This window comes from Sus scrofa, chromosome 7 (assembly GCF_000003025.6).
Source record: "Sus scrofa isolate TJ Tabasco breed Duroc chromosome 7, Sscrofa11.1, whole genome shotgun sequence".
Lineage (NCBI taxonomy): Eukaryota > Metazoa > Chordata > Mammalia > Artiodactyla > Suidae > Sus > Sus scrofa.
In genome coordinates this window covers 68004363-68022634 of record NC_010449.5, presented here as the reverse complement: position 1 = coordinate 68022634, position 18272 = coordinate 68004363, and the positions used below count along the sequence as shown (strand labels likewise).

The 18272-nt window shown below is 39.1% G+C and overlaps 1 protein-coding gene across 2 annotated transcripts in view; it reads left to right on the top strand.

Annotated features, from left to right (window-relative positions):
* NUBPL (nucleotide binding protein like) overlaps nt 1–18272 on the top strand; it is a 242910-nt gene that overhangs the window by 5927 nt on the left and 218711 nt on the right. The window lies entirely within an intron of this gene.

Sequence of the window (18272 nt, the reverse complement as noted above, 5' to 3'; positions counted from 1 at the left end):
AGCTCTACTCATTTGCATGTCTTTAAGGAACTCAAAAACCTACCATAAGTACTGATTATATTTAATTATAATGATGAAAATGGAAGGGGACCACTTACTGGTCAAAGAATTCAGGGAACCTCTTAGAAGCTGGGAAAGGCAAGGAAATAGATTCTTCCCTAGAGCCTTCAAAAGGTATGTAATCTTGCCAGCACCTTAATTTTACCTCATTGAAACCCATTTCGAACTTCTGTGATAATTTCTTATAGTAGAAGTAGGAAACTAATACATAAAATCAGTTTTCTTAGTTCTTGGATTTCCAAAGATGTTTTTATTTTGCCCTCATATTTGATAGTTTAACTAGATGTAGAACTCCAGGTTCAAAATAATTTCCTTTTTGAACCTTGAAAACAAGGTTTTCCATTTTCTTTTGGCATGCCAATGAGATTTCTGATGCTAGTCTGATTTATATTGCTTTGTAAAAACCTGTGTTTTCCCCCTTCAAAGCTCTTAGAGTATTCTTTATGTCTTTTAAGTTTAGAAATGTCACAAATAAGTGTCTGGTTGTTGGCTTTAAATTTTTTCCTGTTTGGAAATTGGCCAAGCAGTACAAAGCTTGAGTCCTTTTCAGCTTGGGGAAACTTTCTTCATTGATTACTTTTTGTGATGTGTTTGTTCTTTCTCCAGAAACCTATTAGGTAGATATTGATCCTTTATACTTGTTAATTTTTCTCTTGTATTTTCCATCTGTCTTTTGCTCTGTGTTTTGAAAGATGTCTTAGACTATTTTCCACACTTCTATATTGTGTTGTAGTTGTTATTTAGCCCTTTTGATTTTTTTAAAAATAAAGTAACTATATTTTTTTCCAGTTTTCCAGGACGATTTTTTTACTTTTTTTTTTTTTTTTTTTTTTTTTGTCTTTCGTCCTTTTAGGGCCGCACCTGCGGCATATGGAGGTTCCCAGGCTAGGGGTCTAATCAGAGCTGTTGCTGCTGGCCCATACCAGAGCCAGAGCAATTCTAGATCCAAGCCACATCTGTGACCTACATCACAGCTCACAGCAACGCTGGATCCTTAACCCACTGAGCGAGGCCAGGGATCGAACCTGCAACCCCATGGTTCCTAGTTGGATTTGTTTCCACTATTCCACGGCGGGAACTCCTGTTTTCTTATTTTCCAATTGCTATTCCTGTCTACTTAAAAACAAAAAAAGCTGTACTGTTCGTTTGACTCTCTCTGGGGATATTCCTTTTAATGATCCGTATTTACTTAGCATGGTGGTTCTTCTAATGTCTTCAGACCAGTAGAATGAGCATCACCTCATACAAAATCTTGAGTCCTACCTTAGACCTACTGACTCAGAAACCCTGAAGATGGAGTTCTATGGTCTGTGTTTTAACCAGCCCTCTAGGTGATTTTGATGCATGCTAAAGTTTGACAACTGTAGATCTAGAGTTTTTTAAAACTCTAAATGCAAATGGCACCTTTTTTTGTTTTCTAGTGTGATTATGTTTTTAATTTAGTTTTAAACTTTTTTCTCTTGTTTCAACAGGAATTTGGAAGAAAAGAGATAATCATGTATGGTTAGGCAACTTTATTGAAGTAAAAGCCAGTAATACATTTAAAAAAATAATTTTTATTAGAGCACTTAGTTACCTTGGAGAAGGGATCCCATCATCTTTAAAGGAGGGAGGAAACAGGGAAATTTAATGAGTGGGAAGGGAAATAAATTCATGGGTGCCGGTTTCTTTAATTTGGTCATTATCTTGGCCAGAGCTTTGAGTCTTAAGACAATGCGAAATAACCATGTAATAAAAAGGGGATAGATTCCTTATTGTTAAGATGTTGGTAGTCTTGATGAGATAGTAACTCAGAAATGTCTTTTTTTTTCTCTTTGTGGTTTTTTTTTTTTTTTTTCTTTCCCAGGGAGCAGGAATGAGGGCAGCTTCATCTTTAATGCTTTAGATGTATGACAGGGAAATTGGCAACAAGAAAGGAAAAGCAATGTCTTTCCCTGGGCCACTTTTTCAGAGAGCAGTTAGTATTCTTAAGTGTTTTTAAATGTGTTTGTAAAATCTTCCTTAGGCTTCAGTATTCTGTTATCCTGGTAACAGTGTTTTTTTTTTCTTTGATATTTTATAGCAAAGTTAATATAGAAATTACAAAGAAGAAAGCCAGGAAATTTGAGGAGTGTGTTGTGGAACTCAAAGATAATCTGATACAATACAGTGTTTTACGATTGGCTACAGTTGTGTCCAATTTAATTAATTAATATATACCTAAGAAAGATTTTATATAGCTTGTATACTTGATTAACAGTGTTTTTGATAAAGGAACAGCATATTTGGCTTAAACTAGGATCTGTCAGAGGACTGCCTGTGTATAGAAAAGAAGATAGATCATGTATAAATATATGATTTATGTGTAGTCTTCCATGCTGTATTTCTCAACTTAAGATTTTATTAATATTATGCTTATGTAGAGGACATATTTGGTCTTTAGGGGAATGCATATTTGGTCTTTAGCTTCCTTCTCTTTGCCTGAGCTGATACAGATGGCTAAGGTCCAAGGACATTTACTGGGATGTGGTACTAGGGAACATAGTTTTATGGGTTTAATTTTTTTGTTTTTAGGGCCTCACTTGCAGCATATGGAAATTCCTGGGCTAGGGGTTGAATTGAAGCTACAGTTGCCAGCCTACACCATAGCCACAGCAACACCAGATCTGAGCTGCATCTGCGACCTGCCCCATAGCTCATGGGCAATGTCGGATCCTTAACCTGCTGAGCAGGGCCAGGGATTGCACCTGCATCCTCAAGGATATTAGTCGAGTTCATTTCTGCTAAGCCAAAATGGGAACTTGTGTTTTAGAGGCTTAAAAACACCAGTTGGGAATTTCCATGTGGCTCAGTGTGTTAGGAACCTGACTATTTTCTTTGAGATTGCCGGTTTGACCCCTGGCCTCTCTCAGCAGGTTAAGGGTTTGGTGTTGCAGCAAGCTGCAGCATAGGTCACAGATGCAGCTCGGATTCAGTGGTGCTGTGGCATAGGGTGGCAGTTGCAGCTCAGATTTGACCTTAGCCCAGGAATTTCCATATGCTACAGGTGTGGCCATAAGAAGAAAAAAACCCCAAATATATTAATATATTTTGAGGATGTATGCTTACATATTTTTTACTGATTGGGACACATGATCAGAAAAGTTTGGATGTCACTGGCCTAGGAAAAAGAATTTTGGGGCTGAATCACATGCCAGTTCAAAAGAAGACTACTTTGTAGATGGAGGTAAAGGCCTTATAGGAATGGGGTGTGGATTTTCCTTTTCCTTGTCTTTTGTGCTTTCCTTTGGGGGTGTAGAAGGTAGTATTGCAGAACAGAGCAGAATTTTGGATCATGTCATGTGTGCCATGCATCTAAGTATCGTATCTTGGAGTTCCCGTTGTGGTTCAGCTGGTTAAGAACCCAACATAGTGTCTGTGAGGATGCGGGTTAGATCTCTGGCCTTGCTCAGTGGGTTAAGGATCCAGTGTTGACATGAGCTGTGGTGTAGGTTGCAGATGTGGTTTGGATCCAGAAGCTGCAGTTCCCATTGGACCCCTAGCCTGGGAACTTCCATATGCTGCAGGTGTGGCCATAAGAAGAAAAAAAAAAAAAAATCAAATCGATGATATGTTGGAGCTGGCCCATGCTTATTGTGAGAGCTGATTATTACATTTTCAGGAATATTTCAAACCAGTTGATATCATGTTGTTAGTTTGAAATAGGCCATGGTAGTTTTAAACTTTGGAAATTGGCAAATACTGAAAATCAGACTCCCTACTGCGCCCTGAGTCAGTTGTTAAATGTTCACTTGCACGCCACTGATCATACATATTGACAATCATATATCTTAGTTTTTCTTTTTTTTTCTGTCTTCTTAACTACTTTTATTATGGATCTCATCTTCTAGAGTTATAAATTTAATAGACAGTAAGAAGAACAGTGAAACTGAAGAGGGAAGGGAAAGGTCACTAGAAACCATTGATAAGCTCTGTGAGATTTCTATGTCAGTTTACTTAGATCATTTTAGTTCAGCAGACATTTATTGAGCACCTCTAACACTCATTTCCAGACACTCTATGTATAATATAAAGAAAAATAAGCATGCCTACTGAGACTGTGTTCACAAAACTGTTTTATTTTGTGTGGGTATATATAATTATATATGTATATCTCTATATATATCTATGTCTGTGTATTTTGGTAGTGTATAACTGAATTAGGTTCAATAATCGTTTTTTCAGTGAGTGAGAAAGTGTACATTAAGGCAATACTTAATAAGGTTTTTTTGTGCTTTATAACAGTAGTCACACTGTGTACTCTTAAAGGTTTTGTAATCTCATGAAGACGAGAGGAAGATAAATATTTTAAAATGATGAGCTGTTTTCAAGGTCAAATACTGTAGTGTTTCTGTCTAAGATGACTAGCTTTTATTCCAGAGAAAAGCAGTCTTTTTTCATAGAGCATTTTCGTGAACATAACTGTTTCCTTTTTTACAGAGACCTGTAATGTAGTGCACTTAGTATTTATCAGTTTTACAGTCTTTATTGATTCTGCCCTATCCTTGCCACATTTCATCAGCCAGAAAATATCCTTTTTTTTTCTGCAATATTTTTCTAATATGTATCTCTCTATTTTCCCTATTCCCACTTTAATTACACCTCACATCACTTGTTTTTGGCTCATTCATTTGTACCTCAAGCAGTTGTTGAGTGAGTACTCCATCCCAAGCACTTTGTACTTTGGAGGATATAGAAATGAATGAAACACACAGTCCTTGCCTCTGAGGAACTCATTGACTAGCAGACCACTGAATATGACCTCTACCTGCCCAAGCTCAAATCCGTTCAGTACACAATGCCAGGTTACTCTTACTTAAGCACCACTGGCACTCCATTATTCCACCACTCAGAGTCACTGCTAAATGTCTTTTCTGGGATTCAAGATACTCTGTGATCTGGCTCCCAGCCACCTTTCTGGGTTTATCTTCAGCTCTTCTTATAAATGGTTCCTGTGCCCTAGCAATCTGGGTTGCTTGCTTGGGTATACTATGTTCTTGATAGTGTACAGTCTTCTACATTTCTACTGGAGTGGTTCTCTACACTTTCTTTAGCTTTATTTGTCCTGTCCTCCAGGCTACCAAGTATGGCTTTGTTGATTGCGTCCTGCCTAAGGGTGCTTGTTAAGGGGGTTAAGTGATGACAGAAGTCTAAGCTACCCTCCTCTTCATGTTCCCTCACAGGCTACATTCTGATTCACACTGAGGCACTGTATCAGCTAGCCTTGCCCTGAGGGGCAGCTTAATCAAGTGCTGAATTTCCCCCAAAGTGAGGGTCTTTTTTTCCCCTATTTTGTAAAATCCGATAGCACTATTTATTGGTACTATTATTATGTATCCATGCAGCCATTCCAGTAATTTTTATAATAACAAATAATAAAATTAACATTTACTGAACATTTTTTATATGTCAAGCACTGTTCCTCATGACATAGTTCTTAATGCATTTACTCTTCATAGCAACCATATGGTATGAATACTATTAAGCTCTTTGTTGTAGATAAGAAGCAGAAGAGGGAGTTCCCGTCGTGGCGCAGTGGTTAAGGAATCAGACTAGGAACCGTGAAGTTGCGGGTTCAATCCCTGGCCTTGCTCAGTGGGTTAAGGATTTCGCGTTGCCGTGAGCTGGCTGTGGCTCTGGCGTAGGCTGGCAGCTACAGCTCCGATTGGACCCCTAGACTGGGAACCTCCATATGCTGTGGGAGTGGCCCAAGAAAATGGCAAAAAGACAAAAGGGAAAAAAAAAAAAAAAAAAAAAAAAAGAAGCAGAAGAACTGGAGGCTAAATATTTTGCCCAGAGTTGCCCAGGAAGTAAATGGCAGATCTGGATTTGAACACCAGCATGGATCCTGTGCTTTTTTTTTTTTTTTTTTTTTTTTTTAGCACCACATCTGCAGCACATGGAGGTTCCCAGGTTGGGGGTCGAATCAGAGATGTAGCTGCTAGCCTCTGCCACAGCTACAGCGACGCAAGAACTGAGCCATGTCTGTGACCTGCACCACAGCTCATGGCAATGCCGAATCCTTAACCCACTGAGCAAGGCCAGGGATTGAACCTGCATCCTGATGGATGCTACTCAGATTCGTTAACCTCTGAGCCACGACGGGAACTCCCTTGATCCTGTGCTCTTAACCTACTTGTTATACTGCTCCAATGTTAGTTAGATTTTTATGATTAAGAACTGTGTTGTCTTCATCCTCTGCTATCCTTAACAGTTAGCACAATGCTTTATGACTTAGGAAATACACAACAAATATTAGCTACATGGGCGAGTTGAGTGCATAGACAGGTTTCACAGTGTGTAAGTGCAAAGTTTTGTTTTACTTTGTTTTTTGAGAGGTGCTGTGCCTTAGTGGCCTACACATGTGGAATTTACTGGGCTAGGATTGGAACCTATACCATAGCAGTGACCCAGACTTTTGCAGTGACACTGATGGATCCTTAACCCATTGTGCCACAAGAGAACTCCCCTTTCCTGTTTCTTAAAAGATGATGTGCTCCGTGATTCTACTTGGCCCTTTTCTCATTTTATACTCTGTCCAGTAATCTCATCTTTTCCTACTGCCCCAGTTCTAGCCATGTGTCCTTGATTCCAAATGCATCAGCTGCCCAGATACCTTTCCTGGGTGCCAGACCTGGCTGTCTCTTGTGTACTGTACACATCCACTTGACTGCTTTACAAACATTTAAACTTGGCACGTATAAAACCAAACTCTTTTTTTCCTTGTCGTTTGAGGGTCATGTGGTTCCCTCCCGTCTCCAAATCAGCTATTCCTGCTCGAAGTTCCGCCACTCAAAGCTGTCTAGAATATGCCCTCTCATTTCTTTCTTTAATGCCACTGTCTTTTTCAGACCTTTAATTTGCATCTTCTTTGAGGTAAGTCTTTTATTTTCTCTGCTATGATGCTTTGAGGGAAGGACTAATACTTCCTATTTTATTTTAAAGGGTTCAGTTTACTTGTTTAACTCCTATGCTAGTATATAAACCTTTTGGGGGGCAATGATCTTGGTCTTGTTCCTTTTTTAAGATCCTTGGCACCTAGTCCAGAGATGGTACACAGGAGACTCTTGGTAAATATTGGTAATGATAGTGGAACATGTTAAGTGAAGAATGGTTGTGGAATATACTTACGTATGCTGTATATGTAGCAGATTCTAAGTGTTAGATAAGCTATTTATTGTTTGTTCAGCGCCAAATTATGCCTTTTTTCCTGAGCAAGGGAAATAATTAAAATCTAAATGGGGTTATATGAAGTGCTTAGCACAATGGGTGATACGTACAGTAAGTTCTAAGTCACTTTTTTAGTATTATTATAGCTAAATAAAATCTTCTTGTAATGTTTCAAAATAAACATTGATGTGCATTTTACTTACTCGATTAAAAAATAAAAATTTATTTTGTGTTTATATTTATTTTCCATTGGTAGAAGTAATCATTAAGTTGAATTTTATTTGGGCTGAAAGATGGGAAGGAAACAGTATTATCTTTGAAGAGTCTGTGTTTCTTTGGTTATTTTTTTTTTCCACTGATATTTATTTCAAAATATTAATTTTTTCCCACAGTCATATAATGTCTTTACACTTATTCTTTCCAGATGTACTGCTCTTTTTCACAGATTATTATGATTGGTTCATTAAACATGGTTAATATTGTAAGCCTTTGAAGTTCTATGATCATGTTAGGAAAAAACTAAAAAGTTTTAGTTCAAGATTTAGGTTTTAGTTTTTGAAAAGTTCAGTGATCTTGGGAATAGAACATTTTATGTACTGCCACTATGATTTTCTGCATTAATAGTTATGTGAAAGCAGTTAACAGTCTAGCTCTTTGATGTCAGATGGACCTGGGCTTGATTCTGGTTCTGCCTATTGCAAACCATATAACTTTGGCCTCTTAAAATTGTGAGTATTGGGATAATGCACATAAAGCACTTAGCATAGTTTCTGGCACCTGGTAAATGCCAATAAGAGCTCTTCTTATTAGCTGTTCTAGTAGTCTAAATGCCAGCCTGGGCAAATTATTATATTCTGGAGTATTAGTTATGGTGTGAAGTTGGATTAAATATGGATGAAATGCTCTTATAATTAATGGGAAATCCTATTGTCTACTACTTAGTTCAGGTTTGTAAGATTGGGGTGCATCTTTTGTTTCTTTTTTTTTTACTTTTCAGGACCACACATGCAACATATGGAGGTTCCAGGCTAGGGGTCCAGTTGGAGCTACAACTGCTGGCCTGTGCCACAGCCATAGCAATGCAGGATCTGAGCCGTGTCTGCTACCTACACCACAGCTCACAGCAAAGCCAGATCCTTCACCCGCTGAGTAAGGCCAGTGATCGAACCCACAACACCATGGTTCCTAGTTGGATTCATTTCTGCTGTGCCATGATGGGAACTCCGCATCTCTTCTTTAATGCCAGTATTGTAGAGGAATTACACTATATTAAATTAAAAATTTTGTTTCAGTATTATATTTAGCCATTTTGGAGGAAGGATACACCATTAGTATTTAAAACTATTTTAAAGCTAGGTGGGGGGGGGGCTAGAGCAAGAGTTCCAGAAGGAGCAATTGCAAAATTATTATTTTTGCTTCTTTTTGTTCTTCAATTCAAAAGTAATTTTTCTTTTTTAAATTAATTTATTTTTAAAATTACAGTATAGTTGATTTACAGTGTTGTGTCAATTTCTGCAGTACAGCATACTAACCCATACTAACTCCTGAAATTCCTAGTTGTAATAAAGACTTTTGCTCTAACTATAAATACATCTTCAGAGTCTCTCACTCAGCAAATGTCAAAATTTGTGAGTTCAAATTCACTTATAAAATACACTTCTTACAAAAAAATTACTTTTTACTGTTCAGCACAGGGAAATATGTCCAATCTCTTGGGACAGAGCACGATGGAAGATGGTATGAGAAAAAGAATGTGTGTGAAAATTTATTGTAAATTTATTTATAACTATTATAAAAGCCATTTCTTATCCTAAAGGAAATTCTTAGTTGTTTTGTTTTTTGGCTGTTTTTGGCCACACCTACAGCATGCATAAGCTCCTGGCCCAGGGACTGAACCTATACCACAGCTCACAGAAATGCCAGATCCTTAACCCATTGAGTGAGGCCAGGGATCGAACCCGCATCCTCATGGATGCTAGTTGGGTTTGTTAACTGCTGAGCCACGATGGGAACTCCTCATCAGACATTTGTTGAGGGCCTGTCATCTCCTAGGTGCTCTGCTCGATATGGGGACACAGAGCCGAAAGAGCCCTACTCTGTCCTCATCTTAGTTAATTTATATCCTGATTTATATCCTGAAAATCTCGCCTGTTTGGGAGATTTTCATTTCCAGTTTGAGCCAGGATGTCAGTATGACTGGATGATTCTCGACTTGTCTCGTCTAACTCTTTTTTGATTTACTACAGGTGCTCTTCCAATTTTTTCCCGCTTTCAAGTTGTCTGTCACATTCCAGTTTCTTCACTCTCAGCACATGGTCTTGTCTCCTATTCTACATGAAAAATGGACTTTCCCCCCTTCTTTTCTTTTCTTTTTAGTTAAAGAGCTCAGCTTTTTATTGAACATGTTACTAGAAAGGTTTAGTCAAAAAGACCAAGGCCCATGTCATCATCAGACTCCTCAGATTCTTCTTCTTTTTTTTTTTTTAACTTTTAGGGCTACACATGCAGCATATAGAAGTTCCCAGGCTAGGTGTCCAATCAGAGGTGCAGCTGCCAGCCCGTGCCACAGCCATGGAATGCCAGATCCGAGCCACATCTGTGACCTACACCTCAGCTTGTGGCAGCACTGGATCCTCAACCCACTGATCAAGGCTAGGGATTGAACTCGAAACCTCATGGATACTAACTGGGTTCTTAACCCACTAAGCCACAACGGGAGCTCCTCAGATTCTTCTTCCTTTACTTTCTCTCCTCAGCTGGGGCAGACTCAGTGGAGGGGGCAGGACCTCCTGCTGATGCAGCACCAGCATCACAGATGAGGCTCCTGATGTTGACATTGGCCAGAGCTTTTGTAAATGAGCCTGGCAAGAAAGGCTCAACATTTACACTAGCTGCTTTAATGAGGTCATTGATCTTATCCTCCATGACCATCACCTCATCGTCCTGAAGAATGAAGGCAGGGTAGATGCAGGATGAGGGCAGAGTAGATGCAGGTGAGCTCTGAGACGGAGGCCACAATGCAGGCAGGCCCTAGTCTCTGGATGAAGTGAGGGCCTCACCCCCAGGCGGCCTTAGCTTCTTCGGAAAGACCAAGCCCCTTAGTGGCAGCTGAGGAAGGCAAAATGGGCTTGTCATTGGTAACTTATTTACTGTTCTCTCCCAAAATCAAGTATGTCTTTCTTTAGTCACCATGGCTTCCTTCCCCTCCTGCCTCAGAGAAAGAGATTTCAGTTCTTAACACCTCTCTCTGGATTCTTGATCCTTCATTCCCGACCTTTTCTAGGATATGACTCATACATTCCTTTTGGTTTTCTTTAGTTTATTTTTACTAATTGCTTCCCCTTTGTCTGTAGATCTATTCATCTTACTCATGCACACTGGAAAATGAAATGTATATTTGTTGGGTGAGTGAATGAATCAGCAGGTCCTCTGTAGCCCCTGGGCTCCTCGAGCTCCCTCCATCTCTTACTTTCCCATTATAGCCACACTTGAGAGAGTAGTCCACGCTGGCTGTATCAGTTTACCCGATTCTCATTTATTTCTCAACTTCTGTAATTTGACTTCTTATCAGCAGGCTGTTGAATTTCCTTTTGTACTTACCAACTATCTGCCAAATATATATCCTCTGTCTAAATTTCTTGATTCTCTTTGAGTTCCTGCTGCATTTGGTACTGCTGACTGCAGGTGCTAACATCTTAGAGAATCTTTATTTGTCTGGCTTTTACATCATTCTGTCTTGATTCTTCTCTCTTTCGCTGACCCTTTCAGTTTCCACTCTAACTTTTCATATTGCTCCATTCCTAAAATTTAAAACATTTCTCCTTCATGCTTGTAATGTCTCCCCTTTGTATTCATATACTGCTTCTTCATCTATCTTTTTAAAATCCAGACTCTTATTTTCAGTAGTTTATTCAATATCTTCATTTGGTGTTCCATAGATATGTCAGATTTAAATCATCAAAATGGAACCACCATGTTTTTTTTCCTCCCCCCAAACCTCCTTTTCCTGTATTCTTTAATAATTCACTTATGTGTTACCATTGTCCATTTCAGTTATCTATTGATGTGTAACAAATTACCTTAAACTTTGTCATAAAAAGAAACAACCATTTTGTTTTGCTCACAGGTTCAGTGGGACAGGAATTTGGATTGAGCACAGCCAGGATGGCTTGTCTTTGTTCTATGATGATTGAAGCTTCGTCAGAGAAGACTCAAATGGTTAGGGACTAGAATTATCTGGGGCTCTTCACTCACATGCTGGGTAGTTGTACTGGGATGATCTGAAGGCTGAGCTAATGGGGATTGTTGATTGGCGTACCTTTACATGGCCTCTCCAAATAGCATGGGCTTCCTCACAGCATGGCAGCCTCGGTGCACTTGGCCTTCTTACATTGTGGCTCAAGGCTTCGAGAGTTAGTGTCCCAACGAATAAGGATGAGGTGGTATGGCCTTTTGTGACCTTGGTAGTCAGGCTAGGTTCAGGATCTAAGTACTCATATGCCTGCCCAGATTCATGAGGAGGAGACGTAGACTTCACTTGATAATCAGAGGGATATCAGAAAATATGTGGTCGTGTTTTAAAAACATCGCACCAGGGACTTCCAATTGTGGCTCAGCGGAAACAAATCTGACTAGTATCCATGAGGATGCAGATTCGATCCCTGGCCTCACTCAGTGGGTTAAGGATCCAGCATTGCTGTGAGCTGTGGTGTAGGCCAGTGGCTACAGCTTCTATTCCACCCCTAGCCTGGGAGCTTCCATATGCTGTGGGTGTGGCCCTAAAAAGACCAAAAAAACCCCCCAAAAAAACAAAAAAAACCAAACCTTTCACCTTAGGGGTTTTCTATAACCTCTTAATTGGTCTGTATAATCTCTCCCACCTTTAATTAAATAATGATTCCTTGCATTGCTTGTAGGATAGCTCTTACTGCATACACATCTCTGTCCAAATTGCTTAGCCTAAGTTCTTAAAGGTTGGGTCTGCCTAAATTTCCACTCTGCACCTGACTTTGCTTCTGCTGTTCTTAGCATTAACTGTCTTCCTTGCTTTCTTTGCCCCATTCCTTTCATTCTTCAGGTCTCATATTGGTAATCACTTCCTCTCTGAAGTCTTCTTAGCGGCTTCAAATAATGTCACTTTTTCTTCATTGGTTCATATGTTTATCTCCCACCATTAGCTTCTACAGGGTCAGGGACTGTGTCTTAAATCATCTGCCGCCATTGCCTGGACTATCATTATGTACTCAGTAAATGCTTGCTGGGTGAAAACTGATTATATTTTGGTAGAATTCTCTAAAGCTTTGAATGAGTTGTTGGGCTTTCTAAAATGTCTGTAAAATTACCAGGGAGTCATTTTTGTTTTGGGAGAGTTATGCTTAGAGAAGCTTTGAAGTATATGGGAGTTGACATTCTGTACTTCAATATTTTATTTCAGTTAAAACATATACAATGAAACAAAAAATTTATATTTGAAATATTATCATGTACTAGAAAATTTAGGGAAGCGAACAAGGACTGCTTTTAAAAGAAGGTTTGATAAGATTAAAGGCTATGAGAATAAAGATGAAGTCAGAACAATATTGTTTTCAGCTGTGACATTTTAAAGTTTCAGTTCTGGCCTTGAAATATTTCCCGTTACAGATTTTGTTCCAGCCTATTTCTTTTTGGTCAGGGACATGTGCTCGTTCACTCTTGGCAGTTGCACTGTGTGAAAGGGCTGGGGTCAGCACTGCTGTGCAGAAATGGGTCAATGAGCGTTCAGATGAAAGGGAAAAAACTTTTAGAGAGTCTTTATTTATTGCTGGTGTAATAAGACAAAATAATTATAAGCTTGAACCTCTCACCGTGTTCTTGCTTCCTCCTTCATCTCTCAAATGCCTTGCCAAATTAACCACATCAACCAATTTTACAGAAAGTAGATTGCTGTTTTAAATAGTTCTTTAGCGATTATTCTTAAGAAGCTTCTTCAGAAACTCTCCTATCTTGCCTTCAAAAAGGACATAGGTCTCCTTTGTATGTCTATAAAAATCTGAAATGGCTGCTTAAGGAGAGCAGCAGCAGGTTCTACTTCAGTGAGTAATAAAGCACAACCACCTATTTTTCTGCTGAGCTGGAAGGAAGAATTCTCTCCTTCTCTCACTTTAAAAGATGATTTTATTACTGTCAGGACAGATAACAAGCTAGGATTTTCTAAGAGCAATAAATGACAAGTTGATTTACTGCCTGTGGCTCTTATTAAACAATAACATTCTTAAATTAAGGTAGGAAAATACTCAGGTAATCTTGGAAGGCAGTCTAGATGCCCTGCATGGAGATGGGGTTGTTCTCTGTTTAGATTTTTCCTGAATAGAACAAGACACATAAGGTTTCTCCAAACCTTGGAAAGCCTTTGCTCTCAAATTTGTGCTGGAATCTTATCTGGAGTGTGATGGGGCTCTTTGCCAGTCACCATGGAAACTGACCAGAGCTCTGTCTAGTCCTGTCCTTTGGGCTATTTGTGGTGGCTTAATAAATGATGACCAACAAATGTAATCTTATTCTCCACATACGCATTTTCTTTAAAAATGATTAAAAATACAGCTTACTTAAGGGAGAATAGGGTATCTGTATCCTATTTCTATTAGGCTATTTAAAACATTCTGTGCAGCTGAAGAGCATTCTGGCCAAGAAATATTAATGAAAAATCTCATTTTGGATGGGCATAATTCCATTAGTTTGTGATTTTGTCTTTTGGCCTCTGTGCTTATATATGCAATAGAATAACAAATGCTAAATTGCCGTTTGCCTTCCTAGTGATGGAGAGGGATTTGTTGTAGAAATTAAGGCAGGGGTATTATTATATCGTACCACTGCCAAGTGGAATGTGGTTTAAGTTATGGTCAGGAACATAAATGTTAAAAGCATCTGTGAGTAATTGGTAATTAAATATTCAGATATTATAGACATGTAATAGTACATCTTCTGAAATGACCAGGAGTTCCCATCATGGCTCAGTGGTTAATGAATCCGACTAGGAACCATGAGGTTGCTGGTTCGATCCCTGGCCTTGCTCAGTGGGTTAAGGATCCAGCATTGCTGTGAGCTGTGGTGTAGGTCACAGACGCAGCTGGGATCCTACGTTTCTGTGGCTCTGGTATAGGCCGGCAGCTGCAGCTCCAATTAGACCCCTAACCTGGGAACCTCCATGTGCTGCGGTGTGGCCCTAGAAAAGACCAAAAAAAAAAAAAAAGAATTTAAAATTAAGAAAAAAAAATTTTTTTTTGGCTGCACCCACGGCATACAGAAATTCCCCAGACTAGGGATTGAACCTGAGCCACAGCAGTGACAATGCCGAATCCTTAATTGCTAGGCCACCAGGGAAGTCCTAATTTTAGAAATTGAGGTGAAATCCACATTTATAGAAGAGTTTTATGTTGTAAGACACACTGACTGCATTGTTCCATTTTCAAGGGATGACTCTGATTGAAAAGGTAAAATAGGGACTTCCTCTTGGCTGTTTCAAATAACATGATGTCCTTTAATGTTCTATTAAGTCTATTATATAAATGAATATGAAGGATATACTACTTCTACAAATGGAGTGCTTCTACAAATGGAGATACTTACATTCATCTGTTCAGTATTTGCTGAGTACTTGCCACATACTAGATACTTTTCTGGGTCCTGGAGATACAATGGTATCTCTTGGACTTTTTTGCCTGAATTTCTATATTTAAGAAGTTTACAGTCTGGTGGAAGTGGTATAATAAATAAACATACTTTTAGGTAGTAGTAAGAGTTATGAAAGATAGTAAAGCAGTATAAGGAAATAAAAGTGTGGGAGGTGCTGCTTTAGGTAGGTTGTCAGGAAGGGGCTCTCTGAAGACATTGAAGCAGAGCCCTAAGTTAATTGAAAAACGGTCAGGGGAAGAGCAGAAGCTCTGAGATGGAATCAAGTTGGATTACTTGAAGAATAGCAGGAAGGTCATTGTGACTAGAGTCCCCGCCAGGTAGGAGCATGTGATGCAGCCTTATAACCTGTAGTGGAAATTTGGACTTTTTTTTCTGAGTATGGTGTGGATTTTTGATCAGGGCAGTGACACAAAGTAATTCACTTTTTAGAAGGATGCAGCTGCAGTGTAGAGCAGAGATTGTAGGGGAGTAAGGGTGAAAGCAGGGAGGCTTGGTAGTAGCTAATGCAGGAGTTAGGCTAAAGATGAGGGTGGGCATGGACTGTCATCTGTCTTGGTGGTGGAGGTAGTGATAAGTACTTAAGTTCCAGACCCATCCCCAGAACTATTTCATCCAAAACTGAAACTCTTTATCCATTAAACAGTAATGCCCCTTTCCCTCCTATTTCCAACCCATGGCAACTATCATTTTACTTTTGATCTCTATGAATTTGACTATTAGATATCTCATTTAAGTGGAATCCTACAATATTTGTCCTTTTGTGTCTGGCTTACTTCCCTTAGCATAGTATTTTCAAGATTCATTCCTGTTGTAGCATGTCTCAGAATTTCATTTCTTTTTCTATTTCTTGGTTTTGGTTTAGCATCTGTGTGAATGGAAGCAATATTTCCTGAGTTAGAGAAGACTTCTGAAGGAGAGGTTGTGGGTTGAAATCACTTCTCTCTACACATGTTAAATTTAACATGCCTCATAGACACCTGAGAGGTTACATCGATAAATCCAGAGCTCAGAGAAGATGAGGCTGGAAATTTAAATTTGGGTATCATCAGAGGTGGTATTTAAGGCTGTGACTTGGAATAAGATCACCTTGGAAGTAAGAATAGATTTGGGAAAATGGTCTTTTAACTAGCAGTGAATTTTAAGGTTGTGATAAAGGAGTCTTTTTGTTTGTTTTGATTTTTGGGCCGCACGTGTGTCGCTGCATATGGAGGTTCCCAGGCTATGGGTCGAATCAGAACTGCAGCTGCCAGCCTATACCACAGCCACAGCAAGATCAGATCCAAGCCGTGTCTGTGACCTACACCACAGTTCGCAGCAATGCCAAATCCTTAACCCACTGAGCGAAGCCAGGGATCGAACCCGAAACTTCATGGTTCCTGGTCAGATTTGTTTCCGTTGTGCCACGATGGGAACTCCAGGAGTCTGTCTATTCTAAGACTTAATCTAAATTGCTAAACCTATAGAGAGTTTAAAAAATTGACATTGGTTTTAAATGTTCTAATTGGTATGGCACATCTATCAGTTTCAGGCTATTGTCTACTTGTTATTTTATGAGGCAGTTCCCATACTTTCTTTGGTTTAAAATAGTAATCAACTTTTCCTTTTAAGAGTTCTCTGAGGAATTAAAAAAAAAAAGTAGTGTCAGGATGAATTGGATACTGACCAGACTAGTTTTCCAAAAGCTACATGGCACAGAAATTTTATCATGGTAGGGACAATTTGAAAATTAATAGATTCTAGTGATAATAGGATAGAGGGGGCTTGTTTATGAATGGAGTATTTTAGTGAGCAAACACCAGCTGTGCATGACTAAGGGTGGCGTTTATCCAAGGGAAGGATGTTTTGGGGAAAATTTGTGTACTTTTTTTTTTTTTTTTTTTAAAACAAGCAGAGAAGCTTTTTAGTTAGACCACTGGTCTCTTGTCTTTTACAAAGGAGTATGTTCCAAAGGATGGGTCAGACCACTTTGGTGGGGTGAGGTGGGGGTGGAGGATATATTTGGAATAAAAGGGATGTTTACAACAATACTGGGCTGGAACCTTCCCTAAGCACTGTAGTTCATAGGCATTTGACAAGTACTCAAGGGCCAGATCTTAATATTGTTTTCCTCCATTTAATAAGAATTACTGAGCTTAATTAGGTCTTGTGTTTGTCTTTACAGTGGTCACACCACAGAGCTTGTGAATATCAATTCTTTTAAAAGATTTTTCTGCATTAATTTGTGTTTTTGAGCATCAAATCTTTGCAAAAGTTGTTTAGTAGTAGAAGTTGTTTTCATAATGGGGAAAAAGGCTTTGATTTCACATTAGTAAAAGATGTTATAAGTAGTCAAAAGAAAAAGAGAAATTTGAGAGTCTAGAGAGACTATGAAATGTCATTTTTAAAGAAGGAAATTGAAGTCAGGAGAGAATAGACTTGCTTGGAAACAAGTCCTATAATTGGTACTTGAATAGTTAATATCTGCCTTTGACAGAATTCCCTTCAAAGCTACTACTTCTGCTTGTAGTCCTTGAGTTAGGACTCTGACATTTTCATATTTGCCGTGGAAATGATTGTGATAATATAAATGATATTTTATTTTTATTCATGATTAGATAGGGAAGATGGAAGCCAGCTGTTGTTTAAGTGCCTGTCTTAGGAAACACTGCAGAGAATATGACATAGGCAGTAGTAAATCAAAGGTGGCAGAGGGTTTGCTGAGGCTTGTGGAGCAGGGGTGGGACAGATAACCTCTCGTTTCTCTTGGTGACTCTTGGTTTTGGTTCTGGCAGAGTTGGCTAGGTTAACTGATTACATCACATGATCTGTGGTTTTTTGATTCTGTTTGTGAAACTGGAGAACCCAAGACATTCCTTTATGGTGTGTTTCTTAACTCTCTGCTATATGTCAGACACTATGGTAGGCATTTTGGATAGAGTGGTGAATAGGACAGTCCAGGTTGTTTATTTACATCTGTGATAAGTACTTCAAAGGAGAAATCCTGTTGTCAGGAAAGCATACAGCAGGATACCGATCCCACTCTGAGGGATGAGGGAACACTTTCCCGAGGGAGTAACATCAGTCACGTCTGCTTTCCAATAATAATAACCACCATTACTCTCTGTCCTATTACTCTGTTTTCTTTTTTCATGCTAATGGTTGTTGTTGTGCCCCAGTTCTTAATTATTTATTCTCTTCCCCGATGTCTCCTCCTCCAACTCCCTAACCCCCATTACAGTGAAAACTCCTGAAGAGCAAGGACCTTTGTGCTGAAAATCCCTGAATGGAAAGGAGCATGGGGAGGTGGTAGAAGCGAAAGAAGGCCGGTGAGGGAGGCAGTCAATACGAAAGAGAGAGTAGAGCCTTGGAAACAG